Source organism: Lepisosteus oculatus, chromosome 14 (assembly GCF_040954835.1).
Source record: "Lepisosteus oculatus isolate fLepOcu1 chromosome 14, fLepOcu1.hap2, whole genome shotgun sequence".
Lineage (NCBI taxonomy): Eukaryota > Metazoa > Chordata > Actinopteri > Semionotiformes > Lepisosteidae > Lepisosteus > Lepisosteus oculatus.
The window spans coordinates 44,916,273-44,940,953 of record NC_090709.1 but is presented as its reverse complement, the minus strand read 5'-3'; the positions used below and the strand labels follow the sequence as shown (position 1 = coordinate 44,940,953).

General features: G+C 51.7%; 2 long non-coding RNA genes across 2 annotated transcripts; both read right to left on the bottom strand.

Annotated features, from left to right (window-relative positions):
- Nucleotides 1–7,483: 7,483 nt before the first annotated feature.
- On the bottom strand, nucleotides 7,484–8,770 carry LOC138243430 (uncharacterized). Its single transcript, XR_011192124.1, has 3 exons — nucleotides 8,684–8,770; nucleotides 8,099–8,146; nucleotides 7,484–7,531 (listed from the first exon to the last, which is right to left on the bottom strand). It is a non-coding gene; the product is annotated as an uncharacterized lncRNA (long non-coding RNA).
- Nucleotides 8,771–12,565: 3,795 nt separating this feature from the next.
- Nucleotides 12,566–21,064, bottom strand: LOC138243079 (uncharacterized). The gene is made up of 4 exons (XR_011191931.1): nucleotides 20,927–21,064; nucleotides 13,463–13,510; nucleotides 13,020–13,067; nucleotides 12,566–12,627 (listed from the first exon to the last, which is right to left on the bottom strand). It is a non-coding gene; the product is annotated as an uncharacterized lncRNA (long non-coding RNA).
- Nucleotides 21,065–24,681: the final 3,617 nt, after the last annotated feature.

Genomic DNA, 24,681 nt, shown 5'->3' with positions numbered 1-24,681 from the left:
GATCTCCTCTCTCTCACTGTGTCTCCTGTTCTTCAGTGTTTTAATTATTTTTAAATTAAAAATAATTTAGCTCATTCCTCTCTCACTCACTGCGACTCCTATCCATTCTGTGTTCAGTTCCTCTGACTTGCCTCTTGCATCAGCGCTAGCAATATCATGCATCTATTTAATTTAAAATTATTGATCTGTCACCTTGATAGTTCGATCTCTGCTACAGTTAACATAGATGGCACAATTAAAAGGACGATGAGCTCAACATCTGTGCGCGTCTAATTAACTGAACCGTACAGAACATTGTGCCTCAGCTAGTCTCTCGCTGGCGGGGTCGCCCATCGGCTAGGCCACGTCTCCAGGAAATTCTGCGGACTGGACACTGCGGGAGGGTGGGGCTGTGTTTCCGCACGAACGCCGGAAATCACTCAGGATCTCCAGAGAGACTCCTGTAGCCTTACAGCATCACAGTCACAGGCCTCAGCATTGCAACTGTATAATATCAAACGCCCAGACACCCTGAGGTGAGGCCGACCAGTCTGAAGTATTACCTGTAAACACCAGGCACACTGGAACCTGACTTCATCGTCCACTTAGCGCAGAGGTGGGGCGGACAGTCAGATTTCTGGGGAGAAAAAAAACAACACCAGGAATTTAGCATACTGAAAGGATCATGGAGTGATGATCTGGCTGAACCCGCTTGGCTGAGGGCTCCTGGCCAGAGGACGAGGAGGCTGGGACCCCCCCTGCACAGCGAGGAGGAGTGACCAGGGGGGGCAGCTACACAGGTGGAGACGGGGTGAGAGAGGTACCCGAGGGTGAGAGGGGGATCACGTGCAGTATTGACAGTGTTTCAGGAGAGGAGTCAGGAGTGATTGCTAAAATATCGACAGCCGAGTCTGACCGAACTAGGGTGTGGCAATCCCCTTGAACTTTCATCACAAACTCCTGTCTTCCTGCGGTGTCTCTGAGGAAGCTACCGTTTTCACTGGCTAATAAGAGGCGGAAGAGGTGTTAGTGGGACAGCAGGGGGGCGCTCACCCTGCGGTCTGATACCCCAGTATAGTGACGGGGGACACTATACTGTAAAGAGGCGCCGTCCTTCGGATGAGACGTAAAACCGAGGTCCTGACTCTCTGTGGTCATTAAAAATCCCAGGCTGTCTCTCGAAAAGAGTAGGGGTGTAATCCAGGCGTCCTGGCCAAATTTCCCATTGGCCCTTACCAATCATGGCCTCCTAATAACCCCCCTCTCTGAACTGGCTTCATCCCCCTGCTCTCCTCCCCACTGAGAGCTGGTGTGTGGGGAGCGTTCTGGCGCACTATAGCTGCCGTCGCATCATCCAGGTGGGGGCTGTACATTGGTGGCGGTAGTGGGATTCCCCATTCCCTGTGCAGCGCTTTGAGTGGAGTGTCCAGAAAAGCGCTATATAAGTGTAAGCAATTATTAGTAAGGCCCCTCAGTAGTTGAGATCTCTGTTATACCCATCTAGAAACATGCAATCAGCATGTTATTGATGAAGCAATAGTCACAACATTATTCCACACCTCTAACCTTGCACTAGGGGGCGTGCTTCAGGCTCGGGCCAGGGTGAGAGGCGGGTTATGATGACAGTCATGCTTTCTACACCTTATACTGAGCTCAGAAATGGACCGAACGGACATCTCACGAGCAGATCCCTCCGCGTATAAGAAAGGCAGCTTGTCTCGGCAAAAATACCACGGATTCACATCCGAAATATGATAAAAAGGCAAAAACCCCACACTTGGAATGCAAACGTACCCTAAAAAGGAAACACGGTTTTAAAACCAACTTGATTTTCCCCTGGGGAAACCTTTTTATGGACACATATCGCATCTATTACACATGTATAACTAAATATAAAGATAAAACTTAATATAAGAAGTCATGACATATCACACATGACGAAGTCTGGTCCAGAAAAAACAGTTTACACTGACCCACCTTTATTTACCCTGGTCACTCACTTCTATTAACTGTTTTAATAAGGGTAACAAATGAATATTTGTTTCAATTTGGGATCTACATCTGGGAGCCCTGAAATGTTGGCCAGAGGGCAGAAGCTGATATTCAGACGTGAGAATATATTAAAAACAAGGATCTGATGTTGTTTTTCACCTGTCTAATCAAAGCTTGTTCAAAAATTATCTGATTATAGGACACACAAGTTTATAATCATACTCATTCCACTTTTTAACCCCGTATATATGCACAATATGAAACGTATATACACTAAATCTCACGTGTGACTCCCATAATATACATTTCTTTACGAAAATTAGGAACACTTATTACAATTATCAACCCCCCATGACGAGGCAATATTTCATACCTCTGTTTCTTTGTGGGTTCAAAGTTCTGTCCTGTCGTTTCACACGTAATGTTTTGGTAGTTATCTCAATTTTCCTTTGCAATTCTCTCCAAGATCATCATCAACTTTTTGTAAAACGCTATGCACAACTGATATTTAAAGAAAGTCCTGTACCAAAACGTCTTCGTAGGGAAAGACAACTTTTTTTCCTTACGTCAGTCGCTACACGGTTACTCTTAAAATCCATTCATCGCCTTTAAAAAAAAGTTTCGTTTTTTATTGTGGTTCACTGACATTTCTGTCACAATTCTGAGGGACCCCAAATAAAATTCACTTGCCTGTTTGAAGACGCCGGCGAGGTTTATCTAACGGACGTTTAAAATAAAAAAATGGCGTGTAATGTTGCGAAGGGCTACTGTTTTTTTATAGGTTGTCGATTGTAAGGGACTTGGGCCGCGACAGAAATACTGGTCGGGGTGGGAAAAGATTTATTGATGGTTTATTGTACCGCAACGGTCACAATTGACTCACCAGCAAAGATGGCGCCGAGGCCACATCGACTCCCTCCCGCCCTGCCTCGCACCGAAGCTCGAGCTGCGGAGCGCGACGCCGAACCGCCGGTCCGCGGGCGCGGGCGCCGGACATAGACGTCATAACCCCTTCCGAGGCGCAGGAATTATAGATCACTGTAGTTTCTTCTGGACCCGGGTTAGGGACAGTGTGCCCTCCGTGAGAGTCTTCTGAGGAAGCCAGTGTCTCATGGGTGTCCAGGCTGGGTACCATCTGTCCATCACAGGACACACAGACACACACACTCACACACCCTGGACAGGACACCAGTCCATCACAGGACACACCCACACTCACTCACACACCCTGGACAGGACACCAGTCCATCACAGGACACACACACACCCTGGATAGGACACAAGGCCATCACAGGACACACAGACACACACACTCACACACCCTGGACAGGACAGCAGTCCATCACATGACACACACACACTCACTCACACACCCTGGACAGGACAGCAGTCCATCACAGGACATACACACACTCACTCACACACCCTGGACAGGACAGCAGTCCATCACAGGACACACACACACTCACTCACACACCCTGGACAGGACAGCAGTCCATCACAGGACACACACACACCAGGTCCAGTTTTCCCAGAAGCCAATTAGCCCAAAAGCCTGTCTTTGGACCCGGAGAACACAGGGAGAACATGCAGACTCCACACAGACAGTCCCCCCCGGGTCCAGACCCGAGCCCGGAGCCCCCCCGCGCTGAACCCCTCCGTACAGACGGCCGCACACAGCTCCGTTGTTCCCGATTCCCGAGGTGATCTGTTAAAAGAAGCCGGTGTGTTGCCTCCAGGTGAGGCCCGCGGCCCGACGCCGGTGGTGGCGGTGGTGGCGGCGGCAGAGAACGCGGCGCCGGTGCCGACGACGAGCAGGGCGCCCCCCCCCCCTGTGAGCCCCTCGACGTCGGGGCCGCGTCCCGCCCCAGCGACAGCGCCCCCCGATCCGGCAGGCGGCCGGTCTCCCGCAGGGAGAAGACGATGGAGCAGCTGGGGAAAGTGTCTTCCGTCCGAGGTAGGAGCAGCAGGGCTGGGCGTTTTGTTGGAGCGAAGTCCCCCTCCAGATAACCCATGAACCCCGTCTCTACTGTCACTCCAGTCAGGACAGGAGGCTCTACTGTACACAGAGGGTGGTGGAGGTGGGGAACAAACCGCCCAGCCCTGTGGTTGAAGCCGATACCCTGGCTTCTCTCCAGACACAGCTGGCTGAGCTCCTCCAGTCAGGACAGGAGGCTCTACTGTACACAGAGGGTGGTGGAGGTGGGGAACAAGCCGCCCAGCCCTGTGGTTGAAGCCGATACCCTGGCTTCTCTCCAGACACAGCTGGCTGAGCTCCTCCAGTCAGGACAGGGGGCTCTACTGTACACAGAGGGTGGCGGGGGTGTCGAACAACTCCTTTGTTCGGGGCCTTGGGGCATTCTTGTTGTGAAAGGCGCTATATAAAAAAAAACTTACAGGTTTGGGTTTTTCGGAGATCTTTTCAGAGATCTTGTCTGACGTGCCCGTTTCAAAAACGTAACGACACTCCTCACGCCCAAGCGCCGCCGGTCTGTGACGTAACGTATCCTTACACAACCATGACGGTTTCATCATGGACACCACGAAAGCCCGAAATGTGGTCGACGTTTTAATTTGGCAACGCCACGATGGATCCCAGTTTTTTTTTTTATTTTGGAGGCCAAAGAGGACAAAAAAGGAAACGTCCGGAGTGGATCGATGGTCATCTCTGCAGTTGTTCTGATGTTCTGGAAAAAAACAAACAAAAAAAAACGGCTCGCTTGCCCGGTCGTGTAGTGTTTCCACACCCCACGCAAATCAACTTCTCTTCGCCCCCGGGGGCTCGTCGCCCGCCGCACCCCTCTCACGTGATAGGGGCTTCCCCCGGCTGTGACGTACTTACCCTACCCGCTTCGGCTAACGTCATACCGAAGGTCGCGCTTCGGACCGCGGCGATGTTGACGGACTGTCTTGTAGCTGATAAGGGTTTAAATTTCGACTTAAGGAGTTGGCCATCGTTATATTTCGCGAGGTATAATACAGGGGGAAAAAGAACATTTACATTTATCAATCTACTAGTAATACTGGGTGGATGTCACGTTCCCCAAAGTTCAGTGCCTCTCTCTAATAAAGTAGAAACGCGACATTAAACTCCGTTCGAAACGGGAGAAATCACCAGGACACGATACAACTGACGTCCGGAACAGAAAAAAAGAACTCCTATTCCCATTTGTAATGACCCCGTCGTGTTTTTCCCCGGTGTACGCTTCTCTTTCGGAGACCGTTTCTCTCTGGTGTTGTTTTGCTGTTGGAATAAATGCCGAGGTGACCCTTCTGTGTGGAGTCTGCGTGTTCTCTCCAGTGGGTCGTTTCCTCCACCGCAGGGGCTGGTCGAACCGGGGTCTCCCAATCGTCACAGAAGTGTGTGTCGTTTTGGGTGGTGGTGGGGGGGTGCATCGGGGATACTGCGCCCCGAGGGGGTGGCCTCTCACCTTGCTCCGGATTAAGAGAGCCTGTACCTTCACGAGTCCGGGTTGTGAAAACTTCTTATATTAATAATTAATAAGTCTGGACTCTCCACTCAGAGCTCCTCCCAGGTCAGGGGGATCCCCTCCAGCCCCCCCTGGATGATGCTCCAGTCCGCTCAGCACACAGCAGCTCTCAGTGGGGAGGAGAGCAGAGGGATGGAGCCAGTTCAGAGAGGGGGGTGATAAGGAGGCCATGATGGGTAAAGACCATGGGGGGAATCAGGCCAGGACACTGGGGTAACACCCCTACTCTTCTCCAGAGACACCCCGGGATTGTTAATGAGCACAGAGAGTCAGGACCTTGGTTTGACGTCTCATCCGAAGGACAGCGCCTGTTTACAGTCCAGTGTCCCCCCTCACTATACTGGGGCATCAGGACCCACACAGACCGCAGGGTGAGAGCGCCCCCTGCTGGCCCCACTCACACCTCTCCCAGCAGCAACCTTGAGGGGGGGGAGGGAAAAAACCAAAAGCTAAACAGATTTTTTTTAAAAACATTTTATTGATGCTTTACAAAAGTCCAGTCCAGTCTGGTGTCCCTCAGCTCCAGTCCAGTCCAGTCTGGGGCCCCTCAGCTCCAGTCCAGTCTGGTGTCCCTCAGCTCCAGTGCAGTCCAGTCTGGGGTCTCTCAGCTTCAGTCCAGTCCAGTCTGGGGTCCCTCAGCTTCAGTCCAGCACAGTCTGGGGTCCCTCAGCTTCGGTCCAACACAGTCTGGTGTCCCTCAGCTTCGGCCCAGCACAGACTGGGGTCCCTCAGCTTCAGTCCAGTCCAGTCTGGGGTCCCTCAGCTTCAGTCCAGCACAGTCTGGTGTCCCTCAGCTTCGGCCCAGCACAGACTGGGGTCCCTCAGCTTCGGTCCAGCACAGTCTGGGGTCCCTCAGCTTCGGTCCAGCACAGTCTGGGGTCCCTCAGCTTCAGTCCAGACTGGGGTCCCTCAGCTTCGGGCCAGCACAGACTGGGGTCCCTCAGCTTCGGTCCAGCACAGTCTGGGGTCCCTCAGCTTCAGTCCAGACTGGGGTCCCTCAGCTTCGGTCCAGCACAGTCTGGGGTCCCTCAGCTCCAGTCCAGTCCAGTCCAGTCCAGTCCAGTCCAGTCCAGTCCAGTCCAGTCCAGTATAGTCCAGTCCAGATCTTATCAGGTACAGAACCAGGAAAGGAACCTGGAAAGAATATTGTTATTGCAGGTGTGAGGGACAGAGACACAGACGTCACCATGACATCAAACAGCAAGAGGAGACTCCTCCTTGAATCACAGACACGACCGGGCGGCGCCCCCCTGTCTGCTCACCTGCCCCTCCTCTTCCTCTTCTTGTCCTTCCCAGCAGCCTGCTCCTCCTCTCCCTCGCTCTTCCTCTCCTGAGCTACAGTATCCGTCGCCTCCATCGGCTCGTCCTGATCTTCTGTCTCCACCGACACGCAGTTCAGGGACTTTAAAAAGGCGCATCGGCGCTTCTGAAGCAGAGACAGGAGAGTCACGTTAAGAGTCGGACTGGACACTCCAGGACATGAACACTGCACTGAGAGAGAGAGGGGTTCATACAGACACACTGACTGGACACTCCAGTACATGAACACTGCACTGAGAGAGAGAGGGGTTCATACAGACACACTGACTGGAAACTCCAGTACATGAACACTGCACTGAGAGAGAGAGGGGTTCATACAGACACACTGACTGGACACTCCAGTACATGAACACTGCACTGAGAGAGAGAGAGGTTCATACAGACACACTGACTGGACACTCCAGTACATGAACACTGCACTGAGAGAGAGAGGGGTTCACACAGACACCCTGACTGACTGGATACTCCAGTACATGAACACTGCACTGAGAGAGAGAGGGGTTCATACAGACACAATGACTGGACACTCCAGTACATGAACACTGCACTGAGAGAGAGAGAGGTTCATACAGACACACTGACTGGACACTCCAGTACATGAACACTGCACTGAGAGAGAGAGAGGGGTTCATACAGACACACTGTCTGGACACTTACTGGACACTGGACAGGAGTAAAGAGAGGATCAGAGCATAAACTACCTTATTTTTCTTCTGTCTCACAGGAGGTGGTGATTGGACCTCCTCCAGCTGGAGTCCGAGGAGGGAGAGAGGGGGCAGGAGAGGGACAGCACAGGGAGAGAAAGAGAGAGACAGGTGAGTCAAGTGTCCCAAGAGCACAGAGACTCTGCTGAGATCACACTCGCAGTGAGTGAGCCTGGGTGTAGCCCACTAATACTGACCCACTGGACACCACAGGACAGAGAGGAGGAGGAGGAGAGAGACAAACTGCCTGGACACCACAGGACAGAGTGGAGGAGGAGAGAGACACACTGAGGACAGAGAGGAGGAGGAGAGAGACACTGACAGACAGGGCTGAAAGAGAGAGAGACAGAGAGGCAGGGACAGACAGACAGCAGGCCGAGACAGAGACACTGAGATCGAGGGACAGACAGACTGACAGACAGGGCTGAAAGAGAGAGAGACAGAGAGGCAGGGACAGGCAGACAGCAGGCCGAGAGAGAGACGCTGAGATCGAGGGACAGACAGACTGACAGACAGGGCTGAAAGAGAGAGAGACACTGAGACCCAGGGACAGACAAGACGGCGAAACTCCACCACAGACAGGACAGGAGGCAGGGTGGGACCAGCACTGACCTCCTTCCTCTCTCCTGCCGGAGGAGCTGTCTCCACCTCCTCTTCCTCCTGCAAGTCAAGAGACAGGCTGAGAGAGAGACGGGCTGGCGGGAAATCGGCGAACAGAGCTGAAGGCAGAGAGCCGGGGAGACAGGCCCAGCTGGGACAACGCAGGACAGACAGAGAGACAGACAGGGAGACACACGAAGAGACACAGGGAGAGAGACCCAGCTGGGACAACGCAGGACAGACAGAGAGCAGGGAGGCACACGGAGAGACACAGGGAGACAGGCCCAGCTGGGACAACGCAGGACAGACAGAGAACAGGGAGACACACGGAGAGACACAGGGAGAGAGACCCAGCTGGGACAATGCAGGGCAGACAGAGAGCAGGGAGACATGGAAAGAGAGAGGGAGAGAGACAGGGAGAGAGGGACAGACACAGAGACTCAGACAGAAGGACAGAAAGACAGAAAGAGAGAAGTGCAGATGGACATATGACAGAGACAGAGAAAAGGACATATGGACTGATGGACAGAAAGACAGAAGGACAGATGGACGGACAGACAGATGGACGGATAGACGGACAGACTCTGCCCCACTTGCCTCGTCAGACATCTCCGCCTCTCTCCTTGCCCTCCGCACCGGGGAGCCCCAGGCGGGGCCTGGCGGGGCCGGGCGGGCGATGGGGGGCAGGACGGGTGGGGGCAGGGGCAGGGGCACTGCCCCGGGCAGCAGGGGGGGCTCGAGGGGCATGGCGGCGAGGAAGGGGGGGCGGCGGGGCGGGGCGGGCAGGGGCCTGAGGGGGCCGGAGGGGGGGGCCGGGGGCGGGGAGCGGAGGGGGCTCGAGGGCGAGGAGGGGGGGGACACCGAGCGGAACGAGCCGGGGGAGCCCGGGAGCTCCAGCTGCAGCTTGGCCGCGCTCTCCAGCTTCCGGACGAGCTCGGGGAGACAAGAAGACACCACATGATTCTGTCCAGCGGGGAGAGGGGGAGACACAACGCAGGGGGGATGAGGAGCAGAGACTACGCCTGGACAGGTGAGTGTGTACACTGTGTCCAGTGAGAGTCTGGACAGGTGAGTGTGTCCAGTGTGTCCAGTGAGAGTGTGGACAGGTGAGTGTGTCCAGTGTGTCCACTCACACACCCTGGACAGGACACCAGTCCATCACAGGACACACACACACACGCCCTGGATAGGACACCAGGCCATCACAGGACACACAGACACACACACTCACACACCCTGGACAGGACAGCAGTCCATCACAGGACACACACACACACACTCACACACCCTGGACAGGACAGCAGTCCATCACAGGACACACACACACCAGGTCCAGTTTTCCCAGAAGCCAATTAGCCCAAAAGCCTGTCCTTGGACCCGGAGAACACAGGGAGACCATGCAGACTCCACACAGACAGTCCCCCCCCGGGTCCAGACCCGAGCCCGGAGCCCCCCCGCGCTGAACCCCTCCGTACAGACGGCCGCACACAGCTCCGTTGTTCCCGATTCCCGAGGTGATCTGTTAAAAGAAGCCGGTGTGTTGCCTCCAGGTGAGGCCCGCGGCCCGACGCCGGTGGTGGCGGCGGCAGAGAACGCGGCGCAGGTGCTGACGACGAGCGGGGCGCCCCCCCCCCCCTGTGAGCCCCTCTACGTCGGGGCCGCGTCCCGCCCCAGCGACAGCGCCCCCCGATCCGGCAGGCGGCCGGTCTCCCGCAGGGAGAAGACGATGAAGCAGCTGGGGAAAGTGTCTTCCGTCCGAGGTAGGAGCAGCAGGGCTGGGCGTTTTGTTGGAGCGAAGTCCCCCTCCAGATAACCCATGAACCCCGTCTCTACTGTCACTCCAGTCAGGACAGGAGGCTCTACTGTACACAGAAGGGGGTGGGGGTGGGGAACAAGCTGCCCAGCCCTGTGGTTGAAGCCGATACCCTGGCTTCTCTCCAGACACAGCTGGGTGAGCTCCTCCAGTCAGGACAGGAGGCTCTACTGTACACAGAGGGTGGTGGAGGTGGGGAACAAGCCCAAGCCGCCCAGCCCTGTGGTTGAAGCTGATACCCCGGCTTCTCTCCAGACACAGCTGGGTGAGCTCCTCCAGTCAGGACAGGGGGCTCTACTGTACACAGAGGGTGGCGGGGGTGTGGAACAACTCCTTTGTTCGGGGCCTTGGGGCATTCTTGTTGTGAAAGGCGCTATATAAAACAAACTCAATTGAAATTGAATCTTACAGGTTTGGGTTTTTCGGAGATCTTGTCAGAGATCTTGTCTGACATGCCCGTTTCAAAAACGTAACGATAGTCCTCACGCCCGAGCGCCGCCGGTCTGTGACGTAACGTATCCTTACACAACCATGACGGTTTCATCATGGACACCACGAAAGCCCGAAATGTGGTCGACGTTTTAATTTGGCAACGCCACGATGGATCCCAGTTTTTTTTTTTATTTTGGAGGCCAAAGAGGACAAAAAAGGAAACGTCCGGAGTGGATCGATGGTCATCTCTGCAGTTGTTCTGATGTTCTGGAAAAAAACAAACAAAAAAAAACGGCTCGCTTGCCCGGTCGTGTAGTGTTTCCACACCCCACGCAAATCAGCTTCTCTTCGCTCCCGGGGGCTCGTCGCCCGCCGCACCCCTCTCACGTGATAGGGGCTTCCCCCGGCTGTGACGTACTTACCCTACCCCCTTCGGCTAACGTCATACCGAAGGTCGGCGATGTTGACGGACTGTCTTGTAGCTGATAAGGGTTTAAATTTCGACTTAAGGAGTTGGCCATCGTTATATTTCGCGAGGTATAATACGGGGGGAAAAATAACATTTATATTTATCAACCTACTAGTAATACTGGGTGGATGTCACGTTCCCCAAAGTTCAGTGCCTCTCTCTAATAAAGTAGAAACGCGACATTAAACTCCGTTCGAAACGGGAGAAATCACCAGGACACGATACAACTGACGTCCGGAAAAGAAAGAAAAAAAGAACTCCTATTCCCATTTGGATTAAGGGAGCCTGTACCTTCACGAGTCCGGGTTGTGAAAACTTCTTATATTAATAATTAATAAGTCTGGACTCTCCACTCAGAGCTCCTCCCAGGTCAGGGGGATCCCCTCCAGCCCCCCCTGGATGATGCTCCAGTCCGCTCAGCACACAGCAGCTCTCAGTGGGGAGGAGAGCAGAGGGATGGAGCCAGTTCAGAGAGGGGGGGGTGATTAGGAGGCCATGATGGGTCAAGACCAGGGGGGGAATCAGGCCAGGACACTGGGGTAACACCCCTACTCTTCTCCAGAGACACCCCGGGATTGTTAATGAGCACAGAGAGTCAGGACCTCGGTTTGACGTCTCATCCGAAGGACAGCGCCTGTTTACAGTCCAGTGTCCCCCGTCACTATACTGGGGCATCAGGACCCACACAGACCGCAGGGTGAGAGCGCCCCCTGCTGGCCCCACTCACACCTCTCCCAGCAGCAATCTTAGGGGAGGGGAGGGAAAAAACCAAAAGCTAAACAGATATTTTTTAAAAAAAATTTATTGATGCTTAACAAAAGGTCATCAGTCCAGTCTGGGACCCCTCAGCTTCAGTCCAGTGCAGTCTGGGGTCCCTCAGCTTCAGTCCAGACTGGGGTCCCTCAGCATCGGTCCAGCACAGACTGGGGTCCCTCAGCTTCGGTCCAGTCTGGGGTCCCTCAGCTTCGGTCCAGCACAGACTGGGGTCCCTCAGCTTCGGTCCAGACTGGGGTCCCTAAGCTTCGGTCCAGCACAGTCTGGGGTCCCTCAGCTTCGGTACAGCACAGCCTGAGGTCCCTCAGCTTTGGTCCAGTCCAGTCTGGGGCCTCTCAGCTCCAGTCTAGTGCAGTCTGGGGCCCCTCAGCTCCAGTCCAGTCCAGTCTGGTGTCCCTCAGCTCCAGTGCAGTCCAGTCTGCAGTCCCTCAGCTTCAGACCAGCACAGTCTGGGGTCTCTCAGCTTCAGTCCAGCACAGACTGGGGTCCGTCAGCTTCGGTCCAGCACAGACTGGGGTCCCTCAGCTTCGGTCCAGCACAGTCTGGGGTCCCTCAGCTTCAGTCCAGACTGGGGTCCCTCAGCTTCGGTCCAGCACAGTCTGGTGTCCCTCAGCTCCAGTCCAGTCTAGTGCCTCTCAGCTCCGGTCCAGTCCAGTCTGGTGTCCCTAGGCTCCAGTCCAGTCGTCTGGTGTCCCTCAGCTCCAGTCCAGTCCAGTCCAGTCCAGTCCAGATCTTAGCAGGCACAGAACCAGGAAAGGAACCTGGAAAGAATATTGTTATTGCAGGTGTGAGGGACATAGACACAGACGTCACCATGACATCAAACAGCAAGAGGAGACTCCTCCTTGAATCACAGACATGACCGGGCGGCACCCCCCTGTCTGCTCACCCGCCCCTCCTCTTCCTCTTCTTGTCCTTCCCGGCAGCCTGCTCCTCCTCTCCCTCGCTCTTCCTCTCCTGAGCTACGGTCTCCGCCACCTCCATCGGCTCGTCCTGATCTTCTGTCTCCACCGACACGCAGCTCAGGGACATCAAAAAGACGCATCGGCGCTTCTGAAGCAGAGACAGGAGAGTCACGTTAAGAGTCGGACTGGACACTCCAGTACATGAACACTGCACTGAGAGAGAGAGGGGTTCATACAGACACACTGACTGGACACTCCAGTACATGAACACTGCACTGAGAGAGAGAGGGGTTCATACAGACACACTGACTGGACACTCCAGTACATGAACACTGCACTGAGAGAGAGAGGGGTTCATACAGACACACTGACTGGACACTCCAGTACATGAACACTGCACTGAGAGAGAGAGGGGTTCATACAGACACACTGACTGGACACTCCAGTACATGAACACTACACTGAGAGAGAGAGGGGTTCATACACACACACTGACTGGACACTGGACAGGAGTAAAGAGAGGATCAGAGCATTACCCACCTTCTTTTTCTTCTGTCTCACAGGAGGTGGTGATTGGACCTCCTCCAGCTGGAGTCCGAGGAGGGAGAGAGGGGGCAGGAGAGGGACAGCACAGGGAGAGAAAGAGAGAGACAGGTGAGTCAAGTGTCCCAAGAGCACAGAGACTCTGCTGAGATCACACTCGCAGTGAGCCTGGGTGTAGCCCACTAATACTGACCCACTGGAAACCACAGGACAGAGAGGAGGAGAGAGACACACTGAGGACAGAGAGGAGGAGGAGAGAGACACTGACAGACAGGGCTGAAAGAGAGAGAGACAGAGAGGCAGGGACAGGCAGACAGCAGGACGAGAGAGACACTGACAGACAGGGCTGAAAGAGAGAGAGACACTGAGACCCAGGGACAGACAAGACGGCAAAACTCCACCACAGACAGGACAGGGTGCAGGGTGGGACCAGGACTGACCTCCTTCCTCTCTCCTGCCGGAAGAGCTGTCTCCACCTCCTCTTCATCCTGCAAGTCAAGAGACAGGCTGAGAGAGAGACGGGCTGGCGGGACATCGGCGAACAGAGCTGAAGTCAGAGAGCAGAGGAGACAGGCCCAGCTGGGACAACGCAGGACAGACAGAGAGACAGACAGGGAGACACACGGAGAGACACAGGGAGAGAGACCCAGCTGGGACAACGCAGGACATACAGAGAGCAGGGAGACACACGGAGAGAGAAAGGAGGGAGGGAGACCTAGCTGGGACAACGCAGGACAGACAGAGAGACAGGCAGGGAGACACACGGAGAGACACAGGGAGAGAGACCTGGCTGGGACAACGCAGGACAGACAGAGAGCAGGGAGACACACGGAGAGACACAGGGAGAGAGGCCCAGCTGGGACAACGCAGGACAGACAGAGAGCAGGGAGACACACGGAGAGACACAGGGAGAGAGACCCAGCTGGGACAACGCAGGACAGACAGAGAGCAGGGAGACACACGGAGAGAGAGAGGAGGGAGGGAGACCTAGCTGGGACAACGCAGGACAGACAGAGAGACAGGCAGGGAGACACACGGAGAGACACAGGGAGAGAGACCCGGCTGGGACAACGCAGGACAGACAGAGAGCAGGGGGACACACGGAGAGACACAGGGAGACAGACCCAGCTGGGACAACGCAGGACAGACAGAGAGCAGGGAGACATGGAAAGACACAGGGAGAGAGACAGGGAGAGAGGGACAGACACAGAGAAAAAGAGAGACTCAGACAGAAGGACAGAAAGACAGAAAGAGAGAAGTACAGATGGACAAAAAGACAGAGAAAAGGACAGAAAGACAGAAAAGGACAGAAAGACAGATGGACAGAGAAAAGGATAGATAGAGTGATGGATAGTGTCGTGGAATTTAACTATCAAGGAAGCCACAAGAGAGAGTTCTCACCTGAGTAAGGTCTTTATTTCAATATTGCAATATTGGGAGCCCTGCTGCCACTTCGCCAAGTGCAACCAGAGACTCAATTTGTTACAAGCAGTACAGGGTTTTTATAAGACGTTGCGCTGTAAAAAAGTTCAGCACTTGGTCCCTTCTAAAACTTCCCCTTTCTCTAAGAGAAAACAGATTACATCATAGAGCGAGAGAAGAAAAACTAGATTTGTTATTCAAAGCTTATCAGTTACTTTCAGCTAATTCTAATGACCCAGACAGCATATATTGTTTTGGTACATTGTCTTCTAAACTAACCTAAACAGTGTACTTTGTTGACGAACTGTTTTCTAAAATTCTGCACGTACTGTAGCATAGCAGTTATATCCTTGAAATATTATCTAAAAGCACCAATATATTTTTTTGCAAAGCTCTCTACATTTTTAAGAATCAATTAACTCATTAGATTTCCACTACAATTCCCTCCTTTTTATTCTTGAAAATGATTAAAAGTTAGATTCTTCATATGGACTCCCAGGAGGCTCCCATACTTCAGATTCTTCCGTTATTATCAGAACATACTGATGCGCAAACATATTAATTACCATATTTCAAAGCATTGGAATAATATATTTTGTACAGCAACACAAAAACAGAAATACAAGTATCACAGCTACTATAATCGGTGTTAGTAACTTAAAGAAAAACATTCCCCCTGGCCCAAACAGTGATTCTAACCAGGAGAGAAATGGGTGAGGCTGTAGAATGAGGCATTAAAGCACATACATAACAAGATGCATTAAATTTCTTTAACTTTACAGTATGATTTATAAATTTGTACCACAAATTACTCATATCCCCCTCATTATCAGTTTCATTCAGCCAGTTTGTATACAAAGAGGCTTCGCGTTTAGATTCTTCCTCTTTCTGGGTGGTGACAGGCTTCCACATAAAAAGGAAAAAGGCTGTGCACATCAGTCCCAAGCATGTGATCCCCATCTATCCCTGTGTAGACATCACTCCTGCGCTTTGCTCAGTTCGTTTGTGACCTTTTTACAGTGGGAAGCATGAATTCAGGGCACCTGGCACGGCCCCCTCCACCTGAGCGAACACCACCTCTTTTTCCTGTCTTTCACCAGAATCCAGTCTACTTATTCACGCATTAGTTCTTACAGCACAGGTAAATCCCTGTGGGCTGGAGCCCAGCATTTTTCTTAGGGGTTTTTTACAAGATTGGTCAACAGCTGGGTAATAACTCTTAGAAAAATCTACACATTGTTCCACTGCCTCAGCTGTGCCGTTTTGCAGAACAATTCTAGCTGAAGTTGTAAAATTTCTCTTTGGTCCGTTCCTGCAAAACATCTTATTATAAACAAACAAACCATAATAATAATGTGCATCTATGGGAATCACTCCCAAGGGTAACTCCCCTTAAAACTATATTGTTCTACCCATCAGGTTCTGCCACTAGATAGGAGAACCTTTCTCTACAATTTTTTTTACCTTCATGATCCCTTCAGGGCGTACAATTAGCACAGAAGCAGCAGCTTTAGTCCACATGTTTTTCAAGCAGGATATTAACAGTATGATCATAACGAATAATACCAGACACACAAATATGTATTGAACCAGAGACCCTCTCCAGGTTCCTAGCACAGACTGTAGCCATGCACCAATGCCCCAGTCATCTGGATTATAATTGTGATATATATTTTTCAAAGATGTGCTTTGCTAAGTCATTAATTTGCTAATAATTGTCTAGAATACAAGTACTGTTTAGTCTTTGCTTACCTAAACAGCTGTCTATCACCCTAATAGAGATAGGCTTAAAACTGTGATTAAAGTGAGGAGCATACAGTTATTTCCATTTTAATATATCTGAGTTACACTCAGACTAAAAGCAGGGCTATTTACCCATGCCAATAAACCTAAATAATCACCTCTATCAAAGGGGATTACTCCCATGAGCATCTTTTATAGCAATACAATCCCAACATGAGCTCTGATTATTATTTGTGGCTGACTGATAAAGTATTGATTCCATATCCCCATTTTATCAAAGTAAAACTCATTACACTTAACAGGTACACTGTCGCCCCCCCTCAGGAAGCTCAACAAACACAGAAACACTGACAATATAATAATTAATGTTCACTCAGTCTCTGGTGCAGTGGTTCGGTGTCGGCGCAATGCGTAGATCCAGCGATCTCGTCCTGTCACTCAGATGGCAGAGTCGATAGTCAGTTGCACTTGATATGGTCCCTCCCCAGCGGGGTTGCAACATCTGGCAGGGTATATCATCCTCACCCACACCCACTCGCCAGGTATCAGGTCATATCTTCCCTCTACTGGAGGTCTCCAAGCGTCCAGCACCTGTCCACCACTTCAATTAACAACCTACAATACTACAATAGAGAATCAGCAAATTCAACAATCCATTAGCCAAATTCATCCCTCCAGGAAGTTTTGTTGATTGGCTTGTGATAATATCAAACAGGCTCTATTACACAGTTCTGTTTGATCCAGCCCGCATTCCATGGTGTTCCTTCAGTCTGATGTCTAGTCGATCTTTTAGAGTTCTGTTCCTTCATTCCACTGTTCCAGCAGACTGAGGGTGATCTCAGTCCATCTCACCCCGAATAATCCAGCCACAGCCTGTCCCTTGATCATAATACAAGCGGTAGGGCAGTGCCCACCGAGGGCTTATCTCCATGCCTCCTGCACCAGCACAACAGCTCACGACCCATTTCTTTCACTTACATACAGATTACATACAGATGATCCGTCTGAGGGAATCCAGTCCAGGGCCAGTGCCTGCAAGAAAGCTTGTTTCAAAACATCAAAAACGGTTTCTGCTGCAGGGGTCAAGGCAATTTTGTCTTTAGACTGCACTACCCCCCTCAAACCAATATGTCACTAGACAAGCTCGTTCTGAGAAGGCATTCACCCTGGCTTTATCATGTAGTTGGTTTTATACTCCTTTTTTTTTCCTCTCAAGATCCAATACTTGGAGTAGCCCGGCCTTATGGATTCCCTCATTAGGTAAAACAATCACAATATCACATAACTCTTTCGAGGTAGTTCACATAAATGCTATTTCATACAGAAATTCCTTATAAAATGCTGCAGTCTGGGCCTAAAATAGGTCTGGGGTGTCCCCCACCCACATCAGTAGTTGAAACTGTACATATTTTCCCAAGCAGACTGTGACAGCTTACATTTGCTTTAAACACAACCCTTGCACTCCTTCTCCTGTAGCCTCCTGTTATCCGTTAGAAAACGTTATATCACATCTTTATGCTGTTTTAGTCTAAAAACAGGACAGCTGTGCTCCTGTGCCCCACAGTTACTGCACACTGTAAGATTATTTCACTTTTATTTAAATCCTGAGATAAATTTAGGAAGGCTACAGAGGGGTTTACTAGATTAAAACTGTTAGTTCACACACGGCTCTCGTTTCAGCTTCTGACAAGTTCTTTAATTGTGAAATCAAGCGTCTTACAATTTCTCCAAAAAACACATTTTTTTTTTAGTAACTGCACACCAGCTTATTAGTAGTTTTGTCTTTGAGGTTTTATATCTCATTATAACATTAAAGTCGCACAATAATTTCGACAAACTGGCGGCTCCCTTTTCTCCTCCTTGGGAGTCTTTTTACCACCCATTTGCAGCGCTCGCACTTCTGCATGCATGCTTCGCGAGTTATTAAATCACATCTGTCTCTGTAATATCAGGAAAGCATAGTTGCACATTCTTGGCAACATCAGGTTTTAACCCACTCAAGTAAATTTGTTTTATTACTGTGGAAGTATCTTTATTCACTTCCTTTTCATCGGCTAACCCCGAGTATACTATCCATAAAGCTATAAACCTTTCTGTAAAATCTGAAAACATCCTCACTTCCTTCTGCTGACATGCTGTTACTTTTCTCTAATCAGTTTTCGGTGGGAAATGCTCTTTCAAAAATCTCCACACTAATTCCCACCCTTCTCCCAGATTCTCTCTTAAGGCGTTCTATTTCTTCTTTTGCTTTTTCTTTTTCTACATATACAACTTCGTTTCGTTCAGCCATTGCTTTTAGCTTTTCCATCTGGGATTTTTCCGTCTTATCTATGATATTCTGTTGAATTCTCAAATATTCCTCTAAATATTTTTATCCAAAGGTTCATACACTTTTCTACATTCCTGTTCAGCCTAAATTCCGTCTGACAGTCAATATTTCTTTTAAGTTTCACTTTGGATTAATCAAACTTTTTTTCCCTTCACACCAAACCATTTTCACGTCTCCCACGCGCCCCGCGGAATCCCCCAGTCGAGACAAACTGACGAACTATCACAATACGGGAACACGGACCAGGTTCGAAATCCTGGCTTTAAACACACAGTTGAATCGAGTTACCATTTTCGGCTCTTCTGCGAGTACAGTTCTAGTTGCTACCTTCAGCCGTACTGCAGTCGTGTACCAGGATGCAACACCTGGATTTTTTCGCACGGGCAGGGCGAGATGCTATTCCTTCAGCAATCCCTCCTTTTCTACCCCACCTTCACAAAGCAGGCATCTAAAACACATACACCATTAACTCATTTTTTCTGTTGTACTCGCTTCAGCTTCAGGAAAACCCTGAACCCACCACAGCAACATGGAGAGGACAAGGGACTTTTTAGAAAAGAGGAGTCCTTACCTCTTTTTAGAAGCGGCCGCCTAACTTTTCCTCTCCATGTTCGTGTGGTTTAATTTAGATGGATACTTCTTCATCATTTGGGTCACGTATCCGCCAATCTGCCTCCTCCTTTTTAGAGGACGTTGTAAACCTTTAGGAACAATATGATCTAGCAACAAGGTTATGTCACTGTAATTAGGCTTAAGACAATCAAGAACAAGGCGCTTGCCTTTCTTCTAAATTCTTTACGATCATCAGGCAATTAAGGAAAAGACTTAACTAATGCAAATAATTCACTAGGAGACCAATGTCAATGTACTGTACATATGCTGGAGTTCCTTCTGGACCTGGAAAAGTGCACATTGGTATTTCACAAACAAGTGGCTCCGGACCGCTTTCTAATTTCGGTGGAGACTTTTTCTTTTTAGTACGCATGGCCATGACTTTAGCTGCAGCTTGCTGTTCTTTAGTTTCAAGACTAGTCTTTTTTTAAGCTTCCCATTATTTCTGTGATTCCTCTTTCCATTAAATAAGTTTTCCAATTCATTTTCTTTCATTTCTTCTCCTTCTCTTCTAAGTTTCCCCTTCTTCAGGAAACTTCTTTTTCCTAATTCAACTTTCCTCTGTCCATTCTGATTCACTTACAAAGATCCTTCATAGTTATGGGCCCCTAATTATCATATATAAATTATGTGCAAGTTCCCTTACACCTTTTACCCTAGCTTTACAGTTCATGAACATAATTTTTTTCCCTAACCCAGGCTAGGTTTCTCCGAATTTGTCGTACATGTACTTTTGCTGGACTGCTCGGTCCCATTTTCGTCTTTGAATTTTAATTTCCCATTTTTACCGATCGGTGCCTTACTTTAGAACCTTATCACATTAACTACTCCGCAGAGCAAAAACCACACGTCTGTGTTAAGATAAGTTCTTTATATGAGTCCCAGACTCATCAAACCCGCGTGAGAACACCCCTGTGGCTCGCTTCTCAAACTATTAATTTTAAAGGATCACTTACTGACGTCAGACAGCTGCCAATTCTCCAGACGCGTCTCTGGAAGGATAAACAGTTTATCCTCCGAGGTTCGTCCAATTTGCTAAAATTGTCCGGGTCCGGATGGAGTTTCAGCAGCCGTTTGCGCTCAGGTTTGTGATCCCGGACGAGCCCCCAAACTGTCGTGGAATTTAACTATCAAGGAAGCCACAAGAGAGAGTTCTCACCTGAGTAAGGTCTTTATTTCAATATTGCAATATTGGGAGCCCTGCTGCCACTTCGCCAAGTGCAACCAGAGACTCAATTTGTTACAAGCAGTACAGGGTTTTTATAAGACGTTGCGCTGTAAAAAAGTTCAGCACTTGGTCCCTTCTAAAACTTCCCCTTTCTCTAAGAGAAAACAGATTACATCATAGAGCGAGAGAAGAAAAACTAGATTTGTTATTCAAAGCTTATCAGTTACTTTCAGCTAATTCTAATGACCCAGACAGCATATATTGTTTTGGTACATTGTCTTCTAAACTAACCTAAACAGTGTACTTTGTTGACGAACTGTTTTCTAAAATTCTGCACGTACTGTAGCATAGCAGTTATATCCTTGAAATATTATCTAAAAGCACCAATATATTTTTTTGCAAAGCTCTCTACATTTTTAAGAATCAATTAACTCATTAGATTTCCACTACAATAGAAAGACAGAAAAAGACAGAAAGACAGATGGACACAGAAAAGAACAGAAAGACAGAAGGACAGAGAAAAGGACAGAAGGACAGGACAGAGAAAAGGACAGATGGACAGAAGGATAGATGGACAGACGGACAGATGGACGGACAGACGGACAGACGGACAGACTCTGCCCCACTTGCCTCGTCAGACATCTCAGCCTCTCTCCTTGCCCTCCGCACCGGGGAGCCCCAGGAGGGGCCTGGCGGGGCCGGGCGGGCGATGGGGGGCAGGACGGGCGGGGGCAGGGGCAGGGGCACCGCCCCGGGCAGCAGGGGGGGCTCGAGGGGCATGGCGGCGAGGAAGGGGGGGCAGCGGGGCGGGGCGGTCAGGGGCCTGAGGGGGCCGGAGGGGGGGGCCGGGGGCGGGGAGCGGAGGGGGCTCTCGGGCGAGGAGAGGGGGGACACCGAGCGGAACGAGCCGGGCGACCCCGGGAGCTCCAGCTGCAGCTCGGCCGCCCTCTCCAGCTTCTGGACGAGCTCGGGGAGACAAGAAGACACCACAGGATTCTGTCCAGCGGGGAGAGGGGGAGACACAACGCAGGGGGGATGAGGAGCACAGACTACGCCTGGACAGGTGAGTGTGTACACTGTGTCCAGTGAGAGTGTGGACAGGTGAGTGTGTACAATGTGTCCAGTGAGAGTGTGGACAGGTGAGTATGTACAGTGTGTCCAGTGAGAATGTGGACAGGTGAGTGTGTCCAGTGTGTCCAGTAAGAGTCCGGACAGGCGAGTGTGTCCAGTGTGTCCAGTAAGAGTGTGGACAGGTGTGTCCAACAGTAAGAAGCTGTCTTACCCTGTAACCCAGCTCAGGGGTGTTAGGGGGTGCTCTGTCTCCTCCCCAGATCTCACCTTCAGGTCGTGTGAAATGCCGGACCACTAGGAGACGCTGGAAACGAGGACACAAGACAAAGGTCAGGTCCACAGAGCTCACTCAATCACTACAACAAGCAGAGACCTCTCGGCCATCAGGACTGTGGGGGTCAGAGTGGGGAGCTGTAGGGTATCGGGAGTTTAGGGGTCAGTGTGGGGAGCTGTAGGGTATCGGGAGTTTAGGGTTCAGTGTGGGGAGCTGTAGGGTATCGGGAGTTTAGGGGTCAGTGTGGGGAGCTGTAGGGTATCGGGAGTTTAGGGGTCAGTGTGGGGAGCTGTAGGGTAGATGTGGGGCACCGGGCCCACCACAGGGCGGCCGGTCCAGTCTCGCGGAAGGCGACCAGGTGAGACTTACGGAAAAGCACCGGGACTTGGGCCGGGACCTCTCCCGCTGCCAGTCCGGGTTCGGCCTGACCGGTGTGACCTGTGAAGACGCCAAACAGCCCATCTCCGAGACAGCTCTGACCACATAGCCCAGCCCAGTCGTGTCGCGACTAGGGGCCTTGGGCAGTCTCTACAGTGTGTCCAGTGAGAGTGTGGACAGGTGAGTGTTTACAGTGTGTCCAGTGAGAGTGTGGACAGGTGAGTGTGTACAGTGTGTCCAGTGAGAGTCTGGACAGGTGAGTGTGTCCAGTGTGTCCAGTAAGAGTGTGGACAGGTGAGTGTGTACAGTGTGTCCAGTGAGAGTCTGGACAGGTGAGTGTGTACAGTGTGTCCAGTAAGAGTCTGGGACGTTCAGAGGCAATCTGTGCTCTCAGAAGGCTATAATGGACCTGCGACCCTGTCTCTTGAGCCAAGGCGTGTCCTCAGTCAAGATCACCACTGGAAGTGTCTCTCCTCGTCTGGAGGTGTTACCGTGAGACCTGGTCTGTCAAGCGCTTTGCGCTGCTATGTGTGTGAAAGGTGCTCTATCAGTGAAGTTTATTATTATTATTATTATAATACAGCGAGCTCTGCTGGGGGCGGAGAGGCCAGTCGGAGGAGGGCTGGACGCTGGACGCTGGATGGCGGGCGGGAGGGGAGGACTTACGACGCCTCGCCGGGCCCGGGTCCTGCTGCGACCGCGCACGGCCGTGCGGCATCTCTGTCGGTCCATCGTCCTGCCGAGACAACCAGAGTCACAGAGGGGAGGGGAGGGGGCGGAGCCACACAGCTGGGCGGCTTGTTCCCCACCCCTGCCCCCCTCTGTGTACAGAAGAGCCTCCTGTCCTAACTGGAGGACCTCACCCAGCTGTGTCTGGAGAGAAGCCGGGGTATCAGCTTTGTTCCACACCCCCGCCACTCTTTGTGTACAGTAGAGCCTCCTGTCCTGACTGGAGGAGCTCACACAGCTGTGGCTGGAGAGAAGCCAAGGTATCGGCTTCAACCACAGGGCTGGGCAGCTTGTTCCCCACCCCCGCCACCCTCTGTGTACAGAAGAGCCTCCTGTCCTGACTGGAGGAGCTCACCCAGCTGTGTCTGGAGAGAAGCCAGGGTATCGGCTTTGTTCCCCACCCCCACCACCCTCTGTGTACAGTAGAGCCTCCTGTCCTGACTGGAGGAGCTCACCCAGCTGTGTCTGGAGAGGAGCCAGGGTATCGGCTTTGTTCCCCACCCCCACCCCCCTCTGTGTACAGTAGAGCCTCCTGTCCTGACTGGAGGAGCTCACCCAGCTGTGTCTGGAGAGGAGCCAGGGTATCGGCTTCAACCACACGGACTGGGCGGCCTGTTCCCCACCCCCACCACCCTCTGTGTAGAGGTGCACCTCCTCTCAATATCTTTTTACAGCACGATCACACCCATAAGAGTGGAGTAACGGTAAAAAAAAAACAACTTATTTCTCCACTTACTTTGTTAGTTCTTGCCAGCGGCGCTTTTGACTGACTTACCGATTTCACGGGGATACTGAAGAGCGATTCTGTTTATTAAGCGCTATATAGGTCTTTCCTCCTCCTCTCTCTTCACTCCTCTGAGCTCACGGGGCTCCGGCGCCGCCCCCCGCTAGAATCCGCCGCTCTGTGACGTCAGGCGGCTCATTGTGACGCCCCCGTGACGTCAGCCCCCGACGCGCTCACGGCTCGGCCGCGAAACAAAAATGGCCGCCATTTTTCGCGGTTGTTTTTTTTTGGGGGGGTGGACATTTTATTTTTCCAACTCTCGGCGGCCAGCCGGGTGTCCCTGTACGACCCTGGTAGTCGCCACCTCGGACAGGCAGGGGAAACGGGTCCAGCTGTTTCCGGCCCAAGGGTGACAAAAGCTGCACTTGAATTTAAAGACAAAATCACGTCGAGGGCGCATTCAGCACCCCCACGTCCAACACGGGTTTCCGTGGGGTGGGGTTCAGTGAAAGTAGCACCCCCCCCGACCCCCAAGTCGAAGAAAGACCAACCTCCACCCCCCTCTAGCGCTCAAGGGCGTTAATTTCGGACCACGTCCAAAAAACACAGGTCCCCCCCCCGTCCTGCCATTTTCTTTTCCGAGCGCTGCGTGGGACCTCACGACCCCCCCCCCCCAAAAAAAACGGGCTTCGCAGACGAGGAAACCCAGGCACGTCGACCTCTCTACAACACCACCCGGCCGTTTCTGTTTCAGACCGTGGGAAAAAAATAAATAAATAAAATTTCGCCCCTCACCGACCGCCGCGCAAAAAAACACAACTTCACGCTACAGAAACGGCCTGTGTGAGGGGGGACACGGGAAAAAAATAAAACCTGCGTGTTTTCGGCAGAGTAAGCTCAGCGGGGAAACTCCCTGAATCTCGGGGTTGCTTCTTGAACCCCGAAAACGACCTTTTTTCTCTCTCTCGTTTTCTTGTTGTCTGGGACGTTCACGAACTCCGCCGCGTCGGTGCGATTCCCAGCGGGACGTGAACATAACCCCCCCCCCGTGGGGCCACAGCGCCCCCGTGTGGCCGAGAGGACCACCACCCGCAGGGCTGAGCTTTTACTGCCGTGTCCCGCTTTCACTCTGGCGATGAAGGAGGGAATCAAGGAGGAGAATTAATATTGTGATCCACCAGTCCATCACAGGACACACACACACCCTGG